The sequence below is a fragment of the Triturus cristatus genome, chromosome 5_2, assembly GCF_964204655.1.
Source record: "Triturus cristatus chromosome 5_2, aTriCri1.1, whole genome shotgun sequence".
In the NCBI taxonomy this organism is placed as follows: domain Eukaryota; kingdom Metazoa; phylum Chordata; class Amphibia; order Caudata; family Salamandridae; genus Triturus; species Triturus cristatus.
The window spans coordinates 552,508,807-552,533,546 of NC_140588.1; the positions used below are offsets into that span (position 1 = coordinate 552,508,807).

General features: G+C 33.4%; 14 non-coding genes across 14 annotated transcripts; 7 read left to right on the top strand and 7 right to left on the bottom strand.

Annotated features, from left to right (window-relative positions):
* Window positions 1–396: 396 nt before the first annotated feature.
* Window positions 397–468, bottom strand: TRNAQ-CUG (transfer RNA glutamine (anticodon CUG)). The gene has a single exon. It is a non-coding gene; the product is annotated as a tRNA-Gln (tRNA).
* Window positions 469–2,016: 1,548 nt separating this feature from the next.
* TRNAQ-UUG (transfer RNA glutamine (anticodon UUG)) lies at window positions 2,017–2,088 on the top strand. Its single transcript has one exon. It is a non-coding gene; the product is annotated as a tRNA-Gln (tRNA).
* An 825-nt stretch (window positions 2,089–2,913) lies between these two features.
* Window positions 2,914–2,985, bottom strand: TRNAQ-CUG (transfer RNA glutamine (anticodon CUG)). Its single transcript has one exon. It is a non-coding gene; the product is annotated as a tRNA-Gln (tRNA).
* A 1,548-nt stretch (window positions 2,986–4,533) lies between these two features.
* Window positions 4,534–4,605, top strand: TRNAQ-UUG (transfer RNA glutamine (anticodon UUG)). Its single transcript has one exon. It is a non-coding gene; the product is annotated as a tRNA-Gln (tRNA).
* An 824-nt stretch (window positions 4,606–5,429) lies between these two features.
* TRNAQ-CUG (transfer RNA glutamine (anticodon CUG)) lies at window positions 5,430–5,501 on the bottom strand. The gene has a single exon. It is a non-coding gene; the product is annotated as a tRNA-Gln (tRNA).
* Window positions 5,502–10,463: 4,962 nt separating this feature from the next.
* Window positions 10,464–10,535, bottom strand: TRNAQ-CUG (transfer RNA glutamine (anticodon CUG)). Its single transcript has one exon. It is a non-coding gene; the product is annotated as a tRNA-Gln (tRNA).
* A 2,445-nt stretch (window positions 10,536–12,980) lies between these two features.
* Window positions 12,981–13,052, bottom strand: TRNAQ-CUG (transfer RNA glutamine (anticodon CUG)). The gene has a single exon. It is a non-coding gene; the product is annotated as a tRNA-Gln (tRNA).
* Window positions 13,053–14,600: 1,548 nt separating this feature from the next.
* Window positions 14,601–14,672, top strand: TRNAQ-UUG (transfer RNA glutamine (anticodon UUG)). Its single transcript has one exon. It is a non-coding gene; the product is annotated as a tRNA-Gln (tRNA).
* Window positions 14,673–15,497: 825 nt separating this feature from the next.
* Window positions 15,498–15,569, bottom strand: TRNAQ-CUG (transfer RNA glutamine (anticodon CUG)). The gene has a single exon. It is a non-coding gene; the product is annotated as a tRNA-Gln (tRNA).
* A 1,548-nt stretch (window positions 15,570–17,117) lies between these two features.
* Window positions 17,118–17,189, top strand: TRNAQ-UUG (transfer RNA glutamine (anticodon UUG)). Its single transcript has one exon. It is a non-coding gene; the product is annotated as a tRNA-Gln (tRNA).
* An 825-nt stretch (window positions 17,190–18,014) lies between these two features.
* TRNAQ-CUG (transfer RNA glutamine (anticodon CUG)) lies at window positions 18,015–18,086 on the bottom strand. Its single transcript has one exon. It is a non-coding gene; the product is annotated as a tRNA-Gln (tRNA).
* Window positions 18,087–19,634: 1,548 nt separating this feature from the next.
* TRNAQ-UUG (transfer RNA glutamine (anticodon UUG)) lies at window positions 19,635–19,706 on the top strand. The gene has a single exon. It is a non-coding gene; the product is annotated as a tRNA-Gln (tRNA).
* Window positions 19,707–22,151: 2,445 nt separating this feature from the next.
* TRNAQ-UUG (transfer RNA glutamine (anticodon UUG)) lies at window positions 22,152–22,223 on the top strand. The gene has a single exon. It is a non-coding gene; the product is annotated as a tRNA-Gln (tRNA).
* A 2,445-nt stretch (window positions 22,224–24,668) lies between these two features.
* Window positions 24,669–24,740, top strand: TRNAQ-UUG (transfer RNA glutamine (anticodon UUG)). Its single transcript has one exon. It is a non-coding gene; the product is annotated as a tRNA-Gln (tRNA).

Sequence of the window (24,740 nt, forward strand, 5' to 3'; positions counted from 1 at the left end):
AGTTGAATCTTTTGAAAGACATGTCAAAGGTGTGAATCTGAAATTCACTTTTAAAGACATTCACAATGAAATGCACTGTGTAAGTCCAGCATGTTGTCAGCTAAGAAATCAGCAAAAATGAACTATCTCATTACTGGCCATATAGATGAGAAAGGAAAATAAACTCATGTTTACAATGTGGATGTGAAAGAACAGTTTCTAGGTTCAGCTTCAATATTTATGTTAATGAATAATTGATATGTTCATATTGTCTAACAGCTATCTAGACGGATAAAGCTATGTATGCATCTATACATACTTATGCGTTCATACGCATCAGTATAAAACATTGATATTATGTTTTTTCTAGACCAAATTTTAAAAAATGAGTTAAACAGTGAATCTCATAATTGTAGTAGGTCCCACCGAGATTTGAACTCGGATCGCTGGATTCAGAGTCCAGAGTGCTAACCATTACACCATGGAACCCTCTCACACAAGAGTGACGTTTCCATTGAGACAAAAGAGAGCGCATCAGTGATGGCCTTCTCTTATATTGATAAAAAGATATCTCATTTGAATGGTCATAGTGGATAGAGCTTTAATGTGATTTGATTCTTTTCAGCTATATTCTCTATAAAAGTGTTAAATATTCAAATGTTTATCTGAATATAAAAGTTATATCACAATGTTCATCTTTGCCTGTAGCATAATAAAACAGTCTACATTTCCAGACTACTGAAGCAATGTCTCTGTCTCCTGCATGGGTGGCTCCATAGAGCAATGGTTGGCAATTTGGACTTTGCATCCAATGATCCGATTTGAAACCTTGGAGGGACTTTTTTTATTACTCTTGAGCTTTTCCATTTCTTCATCTTTGTTCATTGATAGCTCAAATCCAACACCAGTAGGTTGAAAGAGTCAATTATTGAATGCTTTCAAAATGTCCATCAGCTTGAACAAGTTACATCAATACAAACTTTAAAATACTTTGACATCAAATTTCTTCACAAAGTAGTTAGCCATTATAAAATCATATTCTGATTTTCTCAAACGCATTTCAGATGGGTGATTCACAGCATCACTTTTTTAAGCTTTCCCGCTATTGATAAGGCGAAAATAGCACATTTTGAATGAGAAGTTTTCTTCAATCAAACATAGAGGAACCCAAATGATGATCTCATTCAGCTAGTAAAAATGTTGTTTTATATTAGTATGGAAATCGTGAAAAGAAAATGTTTTTCATGCTGATTTACAACAGTTGATCTCCAATCGTAAAATATAAGCTTTTGGTCGGAGGCATCACAGGTACTGATCAAATTCTAATTTTTTAACAATGTTCACAAATCATATGATATGCTTTATATACATAAACTGTATTGTTGGATCAATACTGAGTAAAAAGTGACTATCTCAATTTCAGGACATATAAAAGAGAAAGAAGTAGAAACTCATGTTTCAAATGCTGAGAGGCAACAACTGTTCATGATTTTCACCTCCACTAATTATATTTATTTTTATAATCTATATGTTTATATTTTCCTATAAATATACAGAGACATATAGCTATATATACAGAGATACATATGTACAGGTTGATTTTTACATGTTTATAAGTAAATGTGATGTTGTTCCAAATAAAACTTCTAAGAACTGAATGGAAAAGAAAATTGTAAAGTTCAGATAAGTCCCACTGAAATTTGTACTCAGATCCCTGTTTTCAGAGTCCAGAGTGCTAACCATGACACCATCCACCCTCCCGTACCAGGGTGAGCTTTCCATTTTGACAGAAGAGATTTGCCTCAGGGGGCAACTTATCTTTCATTGAAAAATATTATCTCACATAAAAACCACTGTTCAACAGAGTTATAACGTTATTTGAGTCTTTTGGGCAACATCCTTCCCCAACATAGTTCAATATGCAAAAGTTTACCAGAATAGGAAAGCAATCCAATACAGTTTCTCTTTGACAGTAGAATATTAAAAACTTTGACATTTCCACATTCCTGCAGCAGTTTATGCTCATTTCACATGGGAGGTTCCATGGTGTAATGGTTAGCACTTTGGACTTTGAATCCAATGATCCGAGTTCAAATCTCGGTGGGACCATTTTATGACTCTTGACTAAATCATTTTCTTTCAAGTGTATTCATTAATATCACATATCTAATACCGGTAGGGTGAACAATTAATTTATTGATTATACTCTAAAAGTTTATTAGATGTGAGCAAATAATAGAAATTTTACCATACCTGGAAACTAAATGGCTCAAAATAATGAGAGATTTTACAAACTCACTCTGGTTTCTCAAACTCATCACAGGGGCCTGATGCAAGACATTACTTTTTAAAATCTTACTGTTATTGTTAAGGCGAACAAGGAACTTTTTCATTGCAAAGCATTCATTAAAACAAAACTTGAGGAGTCAAACTTTGTATTACGGGGACCGAAGATGTGCAGTTTGAATAATAATCTTGAAATTCAGACGTACAAAGATTTTACACACTGATTTTCAACAGTAAATCCACAACCAAAAAAGTTGAATCTTTTGAAAGACATGTCAAAGGTGTGAATCTGAAATTCACTTTTAAAGACATTCACAATGAAATGCACTGTGTAAGTCCAGCATGTTGTCAGCTAAGAAATCAGCAAAAATGAACTATCTCATTACTGGCCATATAGATGAGAAAGGAAAATAAACTCATGTTTACAATGTGGATGTGAAAGAACAGTTTCTAGGTTCAGCTTCAATATTTATGTTAATGAATAATTGATATGTTCATATTGTCTAACAGCTATCTAGACGGATAAAGCTATGTATGCATCTATACATACTTATGCGTTCATACGCATCAGTATAAAACATTGATATTATGTTTTTTCTAGACCAAATTCTAAAAAATGAGTTAAACAGTGAATCTCATAATTGTAGTAGGTCCCACCGAGATTTGAACTCGGATCGCTGGATTCAGAGTCCAGAGTGCTAACCATTACACCATGGAACCCTCTCACACAAGAGTGACGTTTCCATTGAGACAAAAGAGAGCGCATCAGTGATGGCCTTCTCTTATATTGATAAAAAGATATCTCATTTGAATGGTCATAGTGGATAGAGCTTTAATGTGATTTGATTCTTTTCAGCTATATTCTCTATAAAAGTGTTAAATATTCAAATGTTTATCTGAATATAAAAGTTATATCACAATGTTCATCTTTGCCTGTAGCATAATAAAACAGTCTACATTTCCAGACTACTGAAGCAATGTCTCTGTCTCCTGCATGGGTGGCTCCATAGAGCAATGGTTGGCAATTTGGACTTTGCATCCAATGATCCGATTTGAAACCTTGGAGGGACTTTTTTTATTACTCTTGAGCTTTTCCATTTCTTCATCTTTGTATATTGATAGCTCAAATCCAACACCAGTAGGTTGAAAGAGTCAATTATTGAATGCTTTCAAAATGTCCATCAGCTTGAACAAGTTACATCAATACAAACTTTAAAATACTTTGACATCAAATTTCTTCACAAAGTAGTTAGCCATTATAAAATCATATTCTGATTTTCTCAAACGCATTTCAGATGGGTGATTCACAGCATCACTTTTTTAAGCTTTCCCGCTATTGATAAGGCGAAAATAGCACATTTTGAATGAGAAGTTTTCTTCAATCAAACATAGAGGAACCCAAATGATGATCTCATTCAGCTAGTAAAAATGTTGTTTTATATTAGTATGGAAATCGTGAAAAGAAAATGTTTTTCATGCTGATTTACAACAGTTGATCTCCAATCGTAAAATATAAGCTTTTGGTCGGAGGCATCACAGGTACTGATCAAATTCAAATTTTTGAACATTGTTCACAAATCATATGATATGCTTTATATACATAAACTGTATTGTTGGATCAATACTGAGTAAAAAGTGACTATCTCAATTTCAGGACATATAAAAGAGAAAGAAGTAGAAACTCATGTTTCAAATGCTGAGAGGCAACAACTGTTCATGATTTTCACCTCCACTAATTATATTTATTTTTATAATCTATATGTTTTTATTTTCCTATACATATACAGAGACATATAGCTATATATACAGAGATACATATGTACAGGTTGATTTTTACATGTTTATAAGTAAATGTGATGTTGTTCCAAATAAAACTTCTAAGAACTGAATGGAAAAGAAAATTGTAAAGTTCAGATAAGTCCCACTGAAATTTGTACTCAGATCCCTGTTTTCAGAGTCCAGAGTGCTAACCATGACACCATCCACCCTCCCGTACCAGGGTGAGCTTTCCATTTTGACAGAAGAGATTTGCCTCAGGGGGCAACTTATCTTTCATTGAAAAATATTATCTCACATAAAAACCACTGTTCAACAGAGTTACAACGTTATTTGAGTCTTTTGGGCAACATCCTTCCCCAACATAGTTCAATATGCAAAAGTTTACCAGAATAGGAAAGCAATCCAATACAGTTTCTCTTTGACAGTAGAATATTAAAAACTTTGACATTTCCACATTCCTGCAGCAGTTTATGCTCCTTTCACATGGGAGGTTCCATGGTGTAATGGTTAGCACTTTGGACTTTGAATCCAATGATCCGAGTTCAAATCTCGGTGGGACCATTTTATGACTCTTGACCAAATCATTTTCTTTCAAGTGTATTCATTAATATCACATATCTAATACCGGTAGGGTGAACAATTAATTTATTGATTATACTCTAAAAGTTTATTAGATGTGAGCAAATAATAGAAATTTTACAATAACTGGAAACTAAATGGCTCAAAATAATGAGAGATTTTACAAACTCACTCTGGTTTCTCAAACTCATCACAGGGGCCTGATGCAAGACATTACTTTTTAAAATCTTACTGTTATTGTTAAGGCGAACAAGGAACTTTTTCATTGCAAAGCATTCATTAAAACAAAACTTGAGGAGTCAAACTTTGTATAACGGGACCGAAGATGTGCAGTTTGAATAATAATCTTGAAATTCAGACGTACAAAGATTTTACACACTGATTTTCAACAGTAAATCCACAACCCAAAAAGTTGAATCTTTTGAAAGACATGTCAAAGGTGTGAATCTGAAATTCACTTTTAAAGACATTCACAATGAAATGCACTGTGTAAGTCTAGCATGTTGTCAGCTAAGAAATCAGCAAAAATGAACTATCTCATTACTGGCCATATAGATGAGAAAGGAAAATAAACTCATGTTTACAATGTGGATGTGAAAGAACAGTTTCTAGGTTCAGCTTCAATATTTATGTTAATGAATAATTGATATGTTCATATTGTCTAACAGCTATCTAGACGGATAAAGCTATGTATGCATCTATACATACTTATGCGTTCATACGCATCAGTATAAAACATTGATATTATGTTTTTTCTAGACCAAATTCTAAAAAATGAGTTAAACAGTGAACCTCATAATTGTAGTAGGTCCCACCGAGATTTGAACTCGGATCGCTGGATTCAGAGTCCAGAGTGCTAACCATTACACCATGGAACCCTCTCACACAAGAGTGACATTTCCATTGAGACAAAAGAGAGCGCATCAGTGATGGCCTTCTCTTATATTGATAAAAAGATATCTCATTTGAATGGTCATAGTGGATAGAGCTTTAATGTGATTTGATTCTTTTCAGCTATATTCTCTATAAAAGTGTTAAATATTCAAATGTTTATCTGAATATAAAAGTTATATCACAATGTTCATCTTTGCCTGTAGCATAATAAAACAGTCTACATTTCCAGACTACTGAAGCAATGTCTCTGTCTCCTGCATGGGTGGCTCCATAGAGCAATGGTTGGCAATTTGGACTTTGCATCCAATGATCCGATTTGAAACCTTGGAGGGACTTTTTTTATTACTCTTGAGCTTTTCCATTTCTTCATCTTTGTTCATTGATAGCTCAAATCCAACACCAGTAGGTTGAAAGAGTCAATTATTGAATGCTTTCAAAATGTCCATCAGCTTGAACAAGTTACATCAATACAAACTTTAAAATACTTTGACATCAAATTTCTTCACAAAGTAGTTAGCCATTATAAAATCATATTCTGATTTTCTCAAACGCATTTCAGATGGGTGATTCACAGCATCACTTTTTTAAGCTTTCCCGCTATTGATAAGGCGAAAATAGCACATTTTGAATGAGAAGTTTTCTTCAATCAAACATAGAGGAACCCAAATGATGATCTCATTCAGCTAGTAAAAATGTTGTTTTATATTAGTATGGAAATCGTGAAAAGAAAATGTTTTTCATGCTGATTTACAACAGTTGATCTCCAATCGTAAAATATAAGCTTTTGGTCGGAGGCATCACAGGTACTGATCAAATTCTAATTTTTGAACATTGTTCACAAATCATATGATATGCTTTATATACATAAACTGTATTGTTGGATCAATACTGAGTAAAAAGTGACTATCTCAATTTCAGGACATATAAAAGAGAAAGAAGTAGAAACTCATGTTTCAAATGCTGAGAGGCAACAACTGTTCATGATTTTCACCTCCACTAATTATATTTATTTTTATAATCTATATGTTTATATTTTCCTATAAATATACAGAGACATCTAGCTATATATACAGAGATACATATGTACAGGTTGATTTTTACATGTTTATAAGTAAATGTGATGTTGTTCCAAATAAAACTTCTAAGAACTGAATGGAAAAGAAAATTGTAAAGTTCAGATAAGTCCCACTGAAATTTGTACTCAGATCCCTGTTTTCAGAGTCCAGAGTGCTAACCATGACACCATCCACCCTCCCGTACCAGGGTGAGCTTTCCATTTTGACAGAAGAGATTTGCCTCAGGGGGCAACTTATCTTTCATTGAAAAATATTATCTCACATAAAAACCACTGTTCAACAGAGTTATAACGTTATTTGAGTCTTTTGGGCAACATCCTTCCCCAACATAGTTCAATATGCAAAAGTTTACCAGAATAGGAAAGCAATCCAATACAGTTTCTCTTTGACAGTAGAATATTAAAAACTTTGACATTTCCACATTCCTGCAGCAGTTTATGCTCCTTTCACATGGGAGGTTCCATGGTGTAATGGTTAGCACTTTGGACTTTGAATCCAATGATCCGAGTTCCCATCTCGGTGGGACCATTTTATGACTCTTGACCAAATCATTTTCTTTCAAGTGTATTCATTAATATCACATATCTAATACCGGTAGGGTGAACAATTAATTTATTGATTATACTCTAAAAGTTTATTAGATGTGAGCAAATAATAGAAATTTTACAATACCTGGAAACTAAATGGCTCAAAATAATGAGAGATTTTACAAACTCACTCTGGTTTCTCAAACTCATCACAGGGGCCTGATGCAAGACATTACTTTTTAAAATCTTACTGTTATTGTTAAGGCGAACAAGGAACTTTTTCATTGCAAAGCATTCATTAAAACAAAACTTGAGGAGTCAAACTTTGTATTACGGGGACCGAAGATGTGCAGTTTGAATAATAATCTTGAAATTCAGACGTACAAAGATTTTACACACTGATTTTCAACAGTAAATCCACAACCAAAAAAGTTGAATCTTTTGAAAGACATGTCAAAGGTGTGAATCTGAAATTCACTTTTAAAGACATTCACAATGAAATGCACTGTGTAAGTCCAGCATGTTGTCAGCTAAGAAATCAGCAAAAATGAACTATCTCATTACTGGCCATATAGATGAGAAAGGAAAATAAACTCATGTTTACAATGTGGATGTGAAAGAACAGTTTCTAGGTTCAGCTTCAATATTTATGTTAATGAATAATTGATATGTTCATATTGTCTAACAGCTATCTAGACGGATAAAGCTATGTATGCATCTATACATACTTATGCGTTCATACGCATCAGTATAAAACATTGATATTATGTTTTTTCTAGACCAAATTTTAAAAAATGAGTTAAACAGTGAATCTCATAATTGTAGTAGGTCCCACCGAGATATGAACTCGGATCGCTGGATTCAGAGTCCAGAGTGCTAACCATTACACCATGGAACCCTCTCACACAAGAGTGACGTTTCCATTGAGACAAAAGAGAGCGCATCAGTGATGGCCTTCTCTTATATTGATAAAAAGATATCTCATTTGAATGGTCATAGTGGATAGAGCTTTAATGTGATTTGATTCTTTTCAGCTATATTCTCTATAAAAGTGTTAAATATTCAAATGTTTATCTGAATATAAAAGTTATATCACAATGTTCATCTTTGCCTGTAGCATAATAAAACAGTCTACATTTCCAGACTACTGAAGCAATGTCTCTGTCTCCTGCATGGGTGGCTCCATAGAGCAATGGTTGGCAATTTGGACTTTGCATCCAATGATCCGATTTGAAACCTTGGAGGGACTTTTTTTATTACTCTTGAGCTTTTCCATTTCTTCATCTTTGTTCATTGATAGCTCAAATCCAACACCAGTAGGTTGAAAGAGTCAATTATTGAATGCTTTCAAAATGTCCATCAGCTTGAACAAGTTACATCAATACAAACTTTAAAATACTTTGACATCAAATTTCTTCACAAAGTAGTTAGCCATTATAAAATCATATTCTGATTTTCTCAAACGCATTTCAGATGGGTGATTCACAGCATCACTTTTTTAAGCTTTCCCGCTATTGATAAGGCGAAAATAGCACATTTTGAATGAGAAGTTTTCTTCAATCAAACATAGAGGAACCCAAATGATGATCTCATTCAGCTAGTAAAAATTTTGTTTTATATTAGTATGGAAATCGTGAAAAGAAAATGTTTTTCATGCTGATTTACAACAGTTGATCTCCAATCGTAAAATATAAGCTTTTGGTCGGAGGCATCACAGGTACTGATCAAATTCTAATTTTTTAACAATGTTCACAAATCATATGATATGCTTTATATACATAAACTGTATTGTTGGATCAATACTGAGTAAAAAGTGACTATCTCAATTTCAGGACATATAAAAGAGAAAGAAGTAGAAACTCATGTTTCAAATGCTGAGAGGCAACAACTGTTCATGATTTTCACCTCCACTAATTATATTTATTTTTATAATCTATATGTTTATATTTTCCTATAAATATACAGAGACATATAGCTATATATACAGAGATACATATGTACAGGTTGATTTTTACATGTTTATAAGTAAATGTGATGTTGTTCCAAATAAAACTTCTAAGAACTGAATGGAAAAGAAAATTGTAAAGTTCAGATAAGTCCCACTGAAATTTGTACTCAGATCCCTGTTTTCAGAGTCCAGAGTGCTAACCATGACACCATCCACCCTCCCGTACCAGGGTGAGCTTTCCATTTTGACAGAAGAGATTTGCCTCAGGGGGCAACTTATCTTTCATTGAAAAATATTATCTCACATAAAAACCACTGTTCAACAGAGTTATAACGTTATTTGAGTCTTTTGGGCAACATCCTTCCCCAACATAGTTCAATATGCAAAAGTTTACCAGAATAGGAAAGCAATCCAATACAGTTTCTCTTTGACAGTAGAATATTAAAAACTTTGACATTTCCACATTCCTGCAGCAGTTTATGCTCCTTTCACATGGGAGGTTCCATGGTGTAATGGTTAGCACTTTGGACTTTGAATCCAATGATCCGAGTTCCCATCTCGGTGGGACCATTTTATGACTCTTGACCAAATCATTTTCTTTCAAGTGTATTCATTAATATCACATATCTAATACCGGTAGGGTGAACAATTAATTTATTGATTATACTCTAAAAGTTTATTAGATGTGAGCAAATAATAGAAATTTTACAATACCTGGAAACTAAATGGCTCAAAATAATGAGAGATTTTACAAACTCACTCTGGTTTCTCAAACTCATCACAGGGGCCTGATGCAAGACATTACTTTTTAAAATCTTACTGTTATTGTTAAGGCGAACAAGGAACTTTTTCATTGCAAAGCATTCATTAAAACAAAACTTGAGGAGTCAAACTTTGTATTACGGGGACCGAAGATGTGCAGTTTGAATAATAATCTTGAAATTCAGACGTACAAAGATTTTACACACTGATTTTCAACAGTAAATCCACAACCAAAAAAGTTGAATCTTTTGAAAGACATGTCAAAGGTGTGAATCTGAAATTCACTTTTAAAGACATTCACAATGAAATGCACTGTGTAAGTCCAGCATGTTGTCAGCTAAGAAATCAGCAAAAATGAACTATCTCATTACTGGCCATATAGATGAGAAAGGAAAATAAACTCATGTTTACAATGTGGATGTGAAAGAACAGTTTCTAGGTTCAGCTTCAATATTTATGTTAATGAATAATTGATATGTTCATATTGTCTAACAGCTATCTAGACGGATAAAGCTATGTATGCATCTATACATACTTATGCGTTCATACGCATCAGTATAAAACATTGATATTATGTTTTTTCTAGACCAAATTTTAAAAAATGAGTTAAACAGTGAATCTCATAATTGTAGTAGGTCCCACCGAGATTTGAACTCGGATCGCTGGATTCAGAGTCCAGAGTGCTAACCATTACACCATGGAACCCTCTCACACAAGAGTGACGTTTCCATTGAGACAAAAGAGAGCGCATCAGTGATGGCCTTCTCTTATATTGATAAAAAGATATCTCATTTGAATGGTCATAGTGGATAGAGCTTTAATGTGATTTGATTCTTTTCAGCTATATTCTCTATAAAAGTGTTAAATATTCAAATGTTTATCTGAATATAAAAGTTATATCACAATGTTCATCTTTGCCTGTAGCATAATAAAACAGTCTACATTTCCAGACTACTGAAGCAATGTCTCTGTCTCCTGCATGGGTGGCTCCATAGAGCAATGGTTGGCAATTTGGACTTTGCATCCAATGATCCGATTTGAAACCTTGGAGGGACTTTTTTTATTACTCTTGAGCTTTTCCATTTCTTCATCTTTGTTCATTGATAGCTCAAATCCAACACCAGTAGGTTGAAAGAGTCAATTATTGAATGCTTTCAAAATGTCCATCAGCTTGAACAAGTTACATCAATACAAACTTTAAAATACTTTGACATCAAATTTCTTCACAAAGTAGTTAGCCATTATAAAATCATATTCTGATTTTCTCAAACGCATTTCAGATGGGTGATTCACAGCATCACTTTTTTAAGCTTTCCCGCTATTGATAAGGCGAAAATAGCACATTTTGAATGAGAAGTTTTCTTCAATCAAACATAGAGGAACCCAAATGATGATCTCATTCAGCTAGTAAAAATTTTGTTTTATATTAGTATGGAAATCGTGAAAAGAAAATGTTTTTCATGCTGATTTACAACAGTTGATCTCCAATCGTAAAATATAAGCTTTTGGTCGGAGGCATCACAGGTACTGATCAAATTCTAATTTTTTAACAATGTTCACAAATCATATGATATGCTTTATATACATAAACTGTATTGTTGGATCAATACTGAGTAAAAAGTGACTATCTCAATTTCAGGACATATAAAAGAGAAAGAAGTAGAAACTCATGTTTCAAATGCTGAGAGGCAACAACTGTTCATGATTTTCACCTCCACTAATTATATTTATTTTTATAATCTATATGTTTATATTTTCCTATAAATATACAGAGACATCTAGCTATATATACAGAGATACATATGTACAGGTTGATTTTTACATGTTTATAAGTAAATGTGATGTTGTTCCAAATAAAACTTCTAAGAACTGAATGGAAAAGAAAATTGTAAAGTTCAGATAAGTCCCACTGAAATTTGTACTCAGATCCCTGTTTTCAGAGTCCAGAGTGCTAACCATGACACCATCCACCCTCCCGTACCAGGGTGAGCTTTCCATTTTGACAGAAGAGATTTGCCTCAGGGGGCAACTTATCTTTCATTGAAAAATATTATCTCACATAAAAACCACTGTTCAACAGAGTTATAACGTTATTTGAGTCTTTTGGGCAACATCCTTCCCCAACATAGTTCAATATGCAAAAGTTTACCAGAATAGGAAAGCAATCCAATACAGTTTCTCTTTGACAGTAGAATATTAAAAACTTTGACATTTCCACATTCCTGCAGCAGTTTATGCTCCTTTCACATGGGAGGTTCCATGGTGTAATGGTTAGCACTTTGGACTTTGAATCCAATGATCCGAGTTCCCATCTCGGTGGGACCATTTTATGACTCTTGACCAAATCATTTTCTTTCAAGTGTATTCATTAATATCACATATCTAATACCGGTAGGGTGAACAATTAATTTATTGATTATACTCTAAAAGTTTATTAGATGTGAGCAAATAATAGAAATTTTACAATACCTGGAAACTAAATGGCTCAAAATAATGAGAGATTTTACAAACTCACTCTGGTTTCTCAAACTCATCACAGGGGCCTGATGCAAGACATTACTTTTTAAAATCTTACTGTTATTGTTAAGGCGAACAAGGAACTTTTTCATTGCAAAGCATTCATTAAAACAAAACTTGAGGAGTCAAACTTTGTATTACGGGGACCGAAGATGTGCAGTTTGAATAATAATCTTGAAATTCAGACGTACAAAGATTTTACACACTGATTTTCAACAGTAAATCCACAACCAAAAAAGTTGAATCTTTTGAAAGACATGTCAAAGGTGTGAATCTGAAATTCACTTTTAAAGACATTCACAATGAAATGCACTGTGTAAGTCCAGCATGTTGTCAGCTAAGAAATCAGCAAAAATGAACTATCTCATTACTGGCCATATAGATGAGAAAGGAAAATAAACTCATGTTTACAATGTGGATGTGAAAGAACAGTTTCTAGGTTCAGCTTCAATATTTATGTTAATGAATAATTGATATGTTCATATTGTCTAACAGCTATCTAGACGGATAAAGCTATGTATGCATCTATACATACTTATGCGTTCATACGCATCAGTATAAAACATTGATATTATGTTTTTTCTAGACCAAATTTTAAAAAATGAGTTAAACAGTGAATCTCATAATTGTAGTAGGTCCCACCGAGATTTGAACTCGGATCGCTGGATTCAGAGTCCAGAGTGCTAACCATTACACCATGGAACCCTCTCACACAAGAGTGACGTTTCCATTGAGACAAAAGAGAGCGCATCAGTGATGGCCTTCTCTTATATTGATAAAAAGATATCTCATTTGAATGGTCATAGTGGATAGAGCTTTAATGTGATTTGATTCTTTTCAGCTATATTCTCTATAAAAGTGTTAAATATTCAAATGTTTATCTGAATATAAAAGTTATATCACAATGTTCATCTTTGCCTGTAGCATAATAAAACAGTCTACATTTCCAGACTACTGAAGCAATGTCTCTGTCTCCTGCATGGGTGGCTCCATAGAGCAATGGTTGGCAATTTGGACTTTGCATCCAATGATCCGATTTGAAACCTTGGAGGGACTTTTTTTATTACTCTTGAGCTTTTCCATTTCTTCATCTTTGTTCATTGATAGCTCAAATCCAACACCAGTAGGTTGAAAGAGTCAATTATTGAATGCTTTCAAAATGTCCATCAGCTTGAACAAGTTACATCAATACAAACTTTAAAATACTTTGACATCAAATTTCTTCACAAAGTAGTTAGCCATTATAAAATCATATTCTGATTTTCTCAAACGCATTTCAGATGGGTGATTCACAGCATCACTTTTTTAAGCTTTCCCGCTATTGATAAGGCGAAAATAGCACATTTTGAATGAGAAGTTTTCTTCAATCAAACATAGAGGAACCCAAATGATGATCTCATTCAGCTAGTAAAAATTTTGTTTTATATTAGTATGGAAATCGTGAAAAGAAAATGTTTTTCATGCTGATTTACAACAGTTGATCTCCAATCGTAAAATATAAGCTTTTGGTCGGAGGCATCACAGGTACTGATCAAATTCTAATTTTTTAACAATGTTCACAAATCATATGATATGCTTTATATACATAAACTGTATTGTTGGATCAATACTGAGTAAAAAGTGACTATCTCAATTTCAGGACATATAAAAGAGAAAGAAGTAGAAACTCATGTTTCAAATGCTGAGAGGCAACAACTGTTCATGATTTTCACCTCCACTAATTATATTTATTTTTATAATCTATATGTTTATATTTTCCTATAAATATACAGAGACATATAGCTATATATACAGAGATACATATGTACAGGTTGATTTTTACATGTTTATAAGTAAATGTGATGTTGTTCCAAATAAAACTTCTAAGAACTGAATGGAAAAGAAAATTGTAAAGTTCAGATAAGTCCCACTGAAATTTGTACTCAGATCCCTGTTTTCAGAGTCCAGAGTGCTAACCATGACACCATCCACCCTCCCGTACCAGGGTGAGCTTTCCATTTTGACAGAAGAGATTTGCCTCAGGGGGCAACTTATCTTTCATTGAAAAATATTATCTCACATAAAAACCACTGTTCAACAGAGTTATAACGTTATTTGAGTCTTTTGGGCAACATCCTTCCCCAACATAGTTCAATATGCAAAAGTTTACCAGAATAGGAAAGCAATCCAATACAGTTTCTCTTTGACAGTAGAATATTAAAAACTTTGACATTTCCACATTCCTGCAGCAGTTTATGCTCATTTCACATGGGAGGTTCCATGGTGTAATGGTTAGCACTTTGGACTTTGAATCCAATGATCCGAGTTCAAATCTCGGTGGGACCATTTTATGACTCTTGACCAAATCATTTTCTTTCAAGTGTATTCATTAATATCACATATCTAATACCGGTAGGGTGAACAATTAATTTATTGATTATACTCTAAAAGTTTATTAGATGTGAGCAAATAATAGAAATTTTACCATACCTGGAAACTAAATGGCTCAAAATAATGAGAGATTTTACAAACTCACTCTGGTTTCTCAAACTCATCACAGGGGCCTGATGCAAGACATTACTTTTTAAAATCTTACTGTTATTGTTAAGGCGAACAAGGAACTTTTTCATTGCAAAGCATTCATTAAAACAAAACTTGAGGAGTCAAACTTTGTATTACAGGGACCGAAGATGTGCAGTTTGAATAATAATCTTGAAATTCAGACGTACAAAGATTTTACACACTGATTTTCAACAGTAAATCCACAACCAAAAAAGTTGAATCTTTTGAAAGACATGTCAAAGGTGTGAATCTGAAATTCACTTTTAAAGACATTCACAATGAAATGCACTGTGTAAGTCCAGCATGTTGTCAGCTAAGAAATCAGCAAAAATGAACTATCTCATTACTGGCCATATAGATGAGAAAGGAAAATAAACTCATGTTTACAATGTGGATGTGAAAGAACAGTTTCTAGGTTCAGCTTCAATATTTATGTTAATGAATAATTGATATGTTCATATTGTCTAACAGCTATCTAGACGGATAAAGCTATGTATGCATCTATACATACTTATGCGTTCATACGCATCAGTATAAAACATTGATATTATGTTTTTTCTAGACCAAATTCTAAAAAATGAGTTAAACAGTGAATCTCATAATTGTAGTAGGTCCCACCGAGATTTGAACTCGGATCGCTGGATTCAGAGTCCAGAGTGCTAACCATTACACCATGGAACCCTCTCACACAAGAGTGCCTTTTCCATTGAGACAAAAGAGAGCGCATCAGTGATGTCCTTCTCTTATATTGATAAAAAGATATCTCATTTGAATGGTCATAGTGGATAGAGCTTTAATGTGATTTGATTCTTTTCAGCTATATTCTCTATAAAAGTGTTAAATATTCAAATGTTTATCTGAATATAAAAGTTATATCACAATGTTCATCTTTGCCTGTAGCATAATAAAACAGTCTACATTTCCAGACTACTGAAGCAATGTCTCTGTCTCCTGCATGGGTGGCTCCATAGAGCAATGGTTGGCAATTTGGACTTTGCATCCAATGATCCGATTTGAAACCTTGGAGGGACTTTTTTTATTACTCTTGAGCTTTTCCATTTCTTCATCTTTGTTCATTGATAGCTCAAATCCAACACCAGTAGGTTGAAAGAGTCAATTATTGAATGCTTTCAAAATGTCCATCAGCTTGAACAAGTTACATCAATACAAACTTTAAAATACTTTGACATCAAATTTCTTCACAAAGTAGTTAGCCATTATAAAATCATATTCTGATTTTCTCAAACGCATTTCAGATGGGTGATTCACAGCATCACTTTTTTAAGCTTTCCCGCTATTGATAAGGCGAAAATAGCACATTTTGAATGAGAAGTTTTCTTCAATCAAACATAGAGGAACCCAAATGATGATCTCATTCAGCTAGTAAAAATTTTGTTTTATATTAGTATGGAAATCGTGAAAAGAAAATGTTTTTCATGCTGATTTACAACAGTTGATCTCCAATCGTAAAATATAAGCTTTTGGTCGGAGGCATCACAGGTACTGATCAAATTCTAATTTTTTAACAATGTTCACAAATCATATGATATGCTTTATATACATAAACTGTATTGTTGGATCAATACTGAGTAAAAAGTGACTATCTCAATTTCAGGACATATAAAAGAGAAAGAAGTAGAAACTCATGTTTCAAATGCTGAGAGGCAACAACTGTTCATGATTTTCACCTCCACTAATTATATTTATTTTTATAATCTATATGTTTATATTTTCCTATAAATATACAGAGACATATAGCTATATATACAGAGATACATATGTACAGGTTGATTTTTACATGTTTATAAGTAAATGTGATGTTGTTCCAAATAAAACTTCTAAGAACTGAATGGAAAAGAAAATTGTAAAGTTCAGATAAGTCCCACTGAAATTTGTACTCATATCCCTGTTTTCAGAGTCCAGAGTGCTAACCATGACACCATCCACCCTCCCGTACCAGGGTGAGCTTTCCATTTTGACAGAAGAGATTTGCCTCAGGGGGCAACTTATCTTTCATTGAAAAATATTATCTCACATAAAAACCACTGTTCAACAGAGTTATAACGTTATTTGAGTCTTTTGGGCAACATCCTTCCCCAACATAGTTCAATATGCAAAAGTTTACCAGAATAGGAAAGCAATCCAATACAGTTTCTCTTTGACAGTAGAATATTAAAAACTTTGACATTTCCACATTCCTGCAGCAGTTTATGCTCCTTTCACATGGGAGGTTCCATGGTGTAATGGTTAGCACTTTGGACTTTGAATCCAATGATCCGAGTTCAAATCTCGGTGGGACCATTTTATGACTCTTGACCAAATCATTTTCTTTCAAGTGTATTCATTAATATCATATATCTAATACCGGTAGGGTGAACAATTAATTTATTGATTATACTCTAAAAGTTTATTAGATGTGAGCAAATAATAGAAATTTTACAATACCTGGAAACTAAATGGCTCAAAATAATGAGAAATTTTACAAACTCACTCTGGTTTCTCAAACTCATCACAGGGGCCTGATGCAAGACATTACTTTTTAAAATCTTACTGTTATTGTTAAGGCGAACAAGGAACTTTTTCATTGCAAAGCATTCATTAAAACAAAACTTGAGGAGTCAAACTTTGTATTACGGGGACCGAAGATGTGCAGTTTGAATAATAATCTTGAAATTCAGACGTACAAAGATTTTACACACTGATTTTCAACAGTAAATCCACAACCAAAAAAGTTGAATCTTTTGAAAGACATGTCAAAGGTGTGAATCTGAAATTCACTTTTAAAGACATTCACAATGAAATGCACTGTGTAAGTCCAGCATGTTGTCAGCTAAGAAATCAGCAAAAATGAACTATCTCATTACTGGCCATATAGATGAGAAAGGAAAATAAACTCATGTTTACAATGTGGATGTGAAAGAACAGTTTCTAGGTTCAGCTTCAATATTTATGTTAATGAATAATTGATATGTTCATATTGTCTAACAGCTATCTAGACGGATAAAGCTATGTATGCATCTATACATACTTATGCGTTCATACGCATCAGTATAAAACATTGATATTATGTTTTTTCTAGACCAAATTTTAAAAAATGAGTTAAACAGTGAATCTCATAATTGTAGTAGGTCCCACCGAGATTTGAACTCGGATCGCTGGATTCAGAGTCCAGAGTGCTAACCATTACACCATGGAACCCTCTCACACAAGAGTGACGTTTCCATTGAGACAAAAGAGAGCGCATCAGTGATGGCCTTCTCTTATATTGATAAAAAGATATCTCATTTGAATGGTCATAGTGGATAGAGCTTTAATGTGATTTGATTCTTTTCAGCTATATTCTCTATAAAAGTGTTAAATATTCAAATGTTTATCTGAATATAAAAGTTATATCACAATGTTCATCTTTGCCTGTAGCATAATAAAACAGTCTACATTTCCAGACTACTGAAGCAATGTCTCTGTCTCCTGCATGGGTGGCTCCATAGAGCAATGGTTGGCAATTTGGACTTTGCATCCAATGATCCGATTTGAAACCTTGGAGGGACTTTTTTTATTACTCTTGAGCTTTTCCATTTCTTCATCTTTGTTCATTGATAGCTCAAATCCAACACCAGTAGGTTGAAAGAGTCAATTATTGAATGCTTTCAAAATGTCCATCAGCTTGAACAAGTTACATCAATACAAACTTTAAAATACTTTGACATCAAATTTCTTCACAAAGTAGTTAGCCATTATAAAATCATATTCTGATTTTCTCAAACGCATTTCAGATGGGTGATTCACAGCATCACTTTTTTAAGCTTTCCCGCTATTGATAAGGCGAAAATAGCACATTTTGAATGAGAAGTTTTCTTCAATCAAACATAGAGGAACCCAAATGATGATCTCATTCAGCTAGTAAAAATTTTGTTTTATATTAGTATGGAAATCGTGAAAAGAAAATGTTTTTCATGCTGATTTACAACAGTTGATCTCCAATCGTAAAATATAAGCTTTTGGTCGGAGGCATCACAGGTACTGATCAAATTCTAATTTTTTAACAATGTTCACAAATCATATGATATGCTTTATATACATAAACTGTATTGTTGGATCAATACTGAGTAAAAAGTGACTATCTCAATTTCAGGACATATAAAAGAGAAAGAAGTAGAAACTCATGTTTCAAATGCTGAGAAGCAACAACTGTTCATGATTTTCACCTCCACTAATTATATTTATTTTTATAATCTATATGTTTATATTTTCCTATAAATATACAGAGACATATAGCTATATATACAGAGATACATATGTACAGGTTGATTTTTACATGTTTATAAGTAAATGTGATGTTGTTCCAAATAAAACTTCTAAGAACTGAATGGAAAAGAAAATTGTAAAGTTCAGATAAGTCCCACTGAAATTTGTACTCAGATCCCTGTTTTCAGAGTCCAGAGTGCTAACCATGACACCATCCACCCTCCCGTACCAGGGTGAGCTTTCCATTTTGACAGAAGAGATTTGCCTCAGGGGGCAACTTATCTTTCATTGAAAAATATTATCTCACATAAAAACCACTGTTCAACAGAGTTATAACGTTATTTGAGTCTTTTGGGCAACATCCTTCCCCAACATAGTTCAATATGCAAAAGTTTACCAGAATAGGAAAGCAATCCAATACAGTTTCTCTTTGACAGTAGAATATTAAAAACTTTGACATTTCCACATTCCTGCAGCAGTTTATGCTCATTTCACATGGGAGGTTCCATGGTGTAATGGTTAGCACTTTGGACTTTGAATCCAATGATCCGAGTTCAAATCTCGGTGGGACCATTTTATGACTCTTGACCAAATCATTTTCTTTCAAGTGTATTCATTAATATCACATATCTAATACCGGTAGGGTGAACAATTAATTTATTGATTATACTCTAAAAGTTTATTAGATGTGAGCAAATAATAGAAATTTTACAATACCTGGAAACTAAATGGCTCAAAATAATGAGAGATTTTACAAACTCACTCTGGTTTCTCAAACTCATCACAGGGGCCTGATGCAAGACATTACTTTTTAAAATCTTACTGTTATTGTTAAGGCGAACAAGGAACTTTTTCATTGCAAAGCATAAATTAAAACAAAACTTGAGGAGTCAAACTTTGTATTACGGGGACCGAAGATGTGCAGTTTGAATAATAATCTTGAAATTCAGACGTACAAAGATTTTACACACTGATTTTCAACAGTAAATCCACAACCAAAAAAGTTGAATCTTTTGAAAGACATGTCAAAGGTGTGAATCTGAAATTCACTTTAAAAGACATTTACAATGAAATGCACTGTGTAAGTCCAGCATGTTGTCAGCTAAGAAATCAGCAAAAATGAACTATCTCATTACTGGCCATATAGATGAGAAAGGAAAATAAACTCATGTTTACAATGTGGATGTGAAAGAACAGTTTCTAGGTTCAGCTTCAATATTTATGTTAATGAATAATTGATATGTTCATATTGTCTAACAGCTATCTAGACGGATAAAGCTATGTATGCATCTATACATACTTATGCGTTCATACGCATCAGTATAAAACATTGATATTATGTTTTTTCTACACCAAATTCTAAAAAATGAGTTAAACAGTGAATCTCATAATTGTAGTAGGTCCCACCGAGATTTGAACTCGCATCGCTGGATTCAGAGTCCAGAGTGCTAACCATTACACCATGGAACCCTCTCACACAAGAGTGACGTTTCCATTGAGACAAAAGAGAGCGCATCAGTGATGGCCTTCTCTTATATTGATAAAAAGATATCTCATTTGAATGGTCATAGTGGATAGAGCTTTAATGTGATTTGATTCTTTTCAGCTATATTCTCTATAAAAGTGTTAAATATTCAAATGTTTATCTGAATATAAAAGTTATATCACAATGTTCATCTTTGCCTGTAGCATAATAAAACAGTCTACATTTCCAGACTACTGAAGCAATGTCTCTGTCTCCTGCATGGGTGGCTCCATAGAGCAATGGTTGGCAATTTGGACTTTGCATCCAATGATCCGATTTGAAACCTTGGAGGGACTTTTTTTATTACTCTTGAGCTTTTCCATTTCTTCATCTTTGTTCATTGATAGCTCAAATCCAACACCAGTAGGTTGAAAGAGTCAATTATTGAATGCTTTCAAAATGTCCATCAGCTTGAACAAGTTACATCAATACAAACTTTAAAATACTTTGACATCAAATTTCTTCACAAAGTAGTTAGCCATTATAAAATCATATTCTGATTTTCTCAAACGCATTTCAGATGGGTGATTCACAGCATCACTTTTTTAAGCTTTCCCGCTATTGATAAGGCGAAAATAGCACATTTTGAATGAGAAGTTTTCTTCAATCAAACATAGAGGATCCCAAATGATGATCTCATTCAGCTAGTAAAAATGTTGTTTTATATTAGTATGGAAATCGTGAAAAGAAAATGTTTTTCATGCTGATTTACAACAGTTGATCTCCAATCGTAAAATATAAGCTTTTGGTCGGAGGCATCACAGGTACTGATCAAATTCTAATTTTTGAACATTGTTCACAAATCATATGATATGCTTTATATACATAAACTGTATTGTTGGATCAATACTGAGTAAAAAGTGACTATCTCAATTTCAGGAAATATAAAAGAGAAAGAAGTAGAAACTCATGTTTCAAATGCTGAGAGGCAACAACTGTTCATGATTTTCACCTCCACTAATTATATTTATTTTTATAATCTATATGTTTATATTTTCCTATAAATATACAGAGACATATAGCTATATATACAGAGATACATATGTACAGGTTGATTTTTACATGTTTATAAGTAAATGTGATGTTGTTCCAAATAAAACTTCTAAGAACTGAATGGAAAAGAAAATTGTAAAGTTCAGATAAGTCCCACTGAAATTTGTACTCAGATCCCTGTTTTCAGAGTCCAGAGTGCTAACCATGACACCATCCACCATCCCGTACCAGGGTGAGCTTTCCATTTTGACAGAAGAGATTTGCCTCAGGGGGCAACTTATCTTTCATTGAAAAATATTATCTCACATAAAAACCACTGTTCAACAGAGTTATAACGTTATTTGAGTCTTTTGGGCAACATCCTTCCCCAACATAGTTCAATATGCAAAAGTTTACCAGAATAGGAAAGCAATCCAATACAGTTTCTCTTTGACAGTAGAATATTAAAAACTTTGACATTTCCACATTCCTGCAGCAGTTTATGCTCCTTTCACATGGGAGGTTCCATGGTGTAATGGTTAGCACTTTGGACTTTGAATCCAATGATCCGAGTTCAAATCTCGGTGGGACCATTTTATGACTCTTGACCAAATCATTTTCTTTCAAGTGTATTCATTAATATCACATATCTAATACCGGTAGGGTGAACAATTAATTTATTGATTATACTCTAAAAGTTTATTAGATGTGAGCAAATAATAGAAATTTTACAATACCTGGAAACTAAATGGCTCAAAATAATGAGAGATTTTACAAACTCACTCTGGTTTCTCAAACTCATCACAGGGGCCTGATGCAAGACATTACTTTTTAAAATCTTACTGTTATTGTTAAGGCGAACAAGGAACTTTTTCATTGCAAAGCATTCATTAAAACAAAACTTGAGGAGTCAAACTTTGTATTACGGGGACCGAAGATGTGCAGTTTGAATAATAATCTTGAAATTCAGACGTACAAAGATTTTACACACTGATTTTCAACAGTAAATCCACAACCAAAAAAGTTGAATCTTTTGAAAGACATGTCAAAGGTGTGAATCTGAAATTCACTTTAAAAGACATTTACAATGAAATGCACTGTGTAAGTCCAGCATGTTGTCAGCTAAGAAATCAGCAAAAATGAACTATCTCATTACTGGCCATATAGATGAGAAAGGAAAATAAACTCATGTTTACAATGTGGATGTGAAAGAACAGTTTCTAGGTTCAGCTTCAATATTTATGTTAATGAATAATTGATATGTTCATATTGTCTAACAGCTATCTAGACGGATAAAGCTATGTATGCATCTATACATACTTATGCGTTCATACGCATCAGTATAAAACATTGATATTATGTTTTTTCTACACCAAATTCTAAAAAATGAGTTAAACAGTGAATCTCATAATTGTAGTAGGTCCCACCGAGATTTGAACTCGCATCGCTGGATTCAGAGTCCAGAGTGCTAACCATTACACCATGGAACCCTCTCACACAAGAGTGACGTTTCCATTGAGACAAAAGAGAGCGCATCAGTGATGGCCTTCTCTTATATTGATAAAAAGATATCTCATTTGAATGGTCATAGTGGATAGAGCTTTAATGTGATTTGATTCTTTTCAGCTATATTCTCTATAAAAGTGTTAAATATTCAAATGTTTATCTGAATATAAAAGTTATATCACAATGTTCATCTTTGCCTGTAGCATAATAAAACAGTCTACATTTCCAGACTACTGAAGCAATGTCTCTGTCTCCTGCATGGGTGGCTCCATAGAGCAATGGTTGGCAATTTGGACTTTGCATCCAATGATCCGATTTGAAACCTTGGAGGGACTTTTTTTATTACTCTTGAGCTTTTCCATTTCTTCATCTTTGTTCATTGATAGCTCAAATCCAACACCAGTAGGTTGAAAGAGTCAATTATTGAATGCTTTCAAAATGTCCATCAGCTTGAACAAGTTACATCAATACAAACTTTAAAATACTTTGACATCAAATTTCTTCACAAAGTAGTTAGCCATTATAAAATCATATTCTGATTTTCTCAAACGCATTTCAGATGGGTGATTCACAGCATCACTTTTTTAAGCTTTCCCGCTATTGATAAGGCGAAAATAGCACATTTTGAATGAGAAGTTTTCTTCAATCAAACATAGAGGAACCCAAATGATGATCTCATTCAGCTAGTAAAAATGTTGTTTTATATTAGTATGGAAATCGTGAAAAGAAAATGTTTTTCATGCTGATTTACAACAGTTGATCTCCAATCGTAAAATATAAGCTTTTGGTCGGAGGCATCACAGGTACTGATCAAATTCTAATTTTTGAACATTGTTCACAAATCATATGATATGCTTTATATACATAAACTGTATTGTTGGATCAATACTGAGTAAAAAGTGACTATCTCAATTTCAGGACATATAAAAGAGAAAGAAGTAGAAACTCATGTTTCAAATGCTGAGAGGCAACAACTGTTCATGATTTTCACCTCCACTAATTATATTTATTTTTATAATCTATATGTTTATATTTTCCTATAAATATACAGAGACATATAGCTATATATACAGAGATACATATGTACAGGTTGATTTTTACATGTTTATAAGTAAATGTGATGTTGTTCCAAATAAAACTTCTAAGAACTGAATGGAAAAGAAAATTGTAAAGTTCAGATAAGTCCCACTGAAATTTGTACTCAGATCCCTGTTTTCAGAGTCCAGAGTGCTAACCATGACACCATCCACCATCCCGTACCAGGGTGAGCTTTCCATTTTGACAGAAGAGATTTGCCTCAGGGGGCAACTTATCTTTCATTGAAAAATATTATCTCACATAAAAACCACTGTTCAACAGAGTTATAACGTTATTTGAGTCTTTTGGGCAACATCCTTCCCCAACATAGTTCAATATGCAAAAGTTTACCAGAATAGGAAAGCAATCCAATACAGTTTCTCTTTGACAGTAGAATATTAAAAACTTTGACATTTCCACATTCCTGCAGCAGTTTATGCTCCTTTCACATGGGAGGTTCCATGGTGTAATGGTTAGCACTTTGGACTTTGAATCCAATGATCCGAGTTCAAATCTCGGTGGGACCA